Genomic DNA, 1,526 nt, shown 5'->3' with positions numbered 1-1,526 from the left:
TGAAAGTTGTAAAGAAACATGTTTATAATCTTAGTCCTATTATGTTCCTAGTCTTGTATGTGTGAGATAATAATTTAGGTCAGCTTTTGCTCCCTGTTTCAATGAGAGTTTCTTTTTTTTTTTTTTTTGAGAGGTCATCTCTCATATTTATTGATCAATTGGTTGTTAACAACAATAAAATTCTGTATAGGGGAGTCAATGCTCAATGCACAATCATTAATCCACCCCCAGCCTAATTCTCAACAGTCTCCAATCTTCTGAAGCATAACGAACAAGTTCTTACATGGTGAACAAATTCTTACACAGTGAATAAGTTCTTAGATGGTGAACAGTGCAAGGGCAGTCATCACAGAAACTTTCAGTTTTGATCACTCACTATGAACTATAAACAATCAGGTCAAATATGAATATTCATTTGATTTTTATACTTGATTTATATGTGAATCCCACATTTCTCCCTTTATTATTATTATTATTTTTTTAAATAAAATGCCGAAGTGGTAGGTAGATGCAAGATAAAGGTAGAAAACATAGTTTAGTGTTGTAAGAGAGCAAATGTAGATGATCAGGTGTGTGCCTGTGGACTATGTGCTAATCCGAGCTGGACAAGGGCAGTAATACATCCACGGATGCAGAAGATTTCTCCCAATGAGAGTTTCTTTATGATGACAGTGAAGAAATAAAACAAACAGAAAATTTTCATATCTTATGAGCATATCACATAACGCATTTGTTTATAAATAGTCATTCAGTAAAAAAAAATTTTAAGGGAGATTTAGGAAGCATGTTACCATGTCAAAAAGTGAAAATGACAAAAATAACTAGAAATAACCAATGGCTTAGCTGAAGAGCTGAAACTGCAGTCAATCACCTTTAAAAATTATTTTAGTATCGTATTGGTTAATGAATATAAATATTTAAGAATTTGCTGTTGAATTTGTTTTCCTCAGCTACTTCATAAATGCATATCTTTTACTAAACAAAATGAAAGCTAACAAAAGATAATGGTGGAGTTATCTTGGAAGGCGATAAAACATTTACTTGGTGATATGTGTAAGAGCTGGCATGATTTTTCTTCTGACAAAATTAAAATGAAGCAGCTTTTTCAAACTCTAAAGTCAGGTTTTCAAGGTTAAAATTCTGTTGTATGCTAGGACTTCCAGCAAAGTCTAACTGTTTATTCAAAATATAACACACAGAAGGCATGAGAAAGGACTAGAAACCTGTCCACTAGGAAAAGATTGAACAGGGGCCATGCCCACACCGTGGTGGGTGAGGCATCTTTACATATGGCCTTGGCAACCTCCAATCACAGTATGGGCAAAGAACGACCCCCTAGGAGTCCTTTTTAAGCAGCGCTATCTTCCCTCTGGCTGATGACAACAATGGAGATCCTAAAATTGCAGGCCAAAGAGAAACTTATTCTAGTGGACTTGGCTTAGGACAAGGCTCTGACTTAGGTCCTGAATGCAGGAGCATGGAAAATAAAATCGAAATATTGCATAGGCTGGGGATTTGGGCAGTTG

This window comes from Manis javanica, chromosome 11 (assembly GCF_040802235.1).
Source record: "Manis javanica isolate MJ-LG chromosome 11, MJ_LKY, whole genome shotgun sequence".
Classification (NCBI taxonomy): domain Eukaryota; kingdom Metazoa; phylum Chordata; class Mammalia; order Pholidota; family Manidae; genus Manis; species Manis javanica.
The sequence above is the reverse complement of the archived record's forward strand: the minus strand, read 5'-3'. Positions refer to the sequence as shown.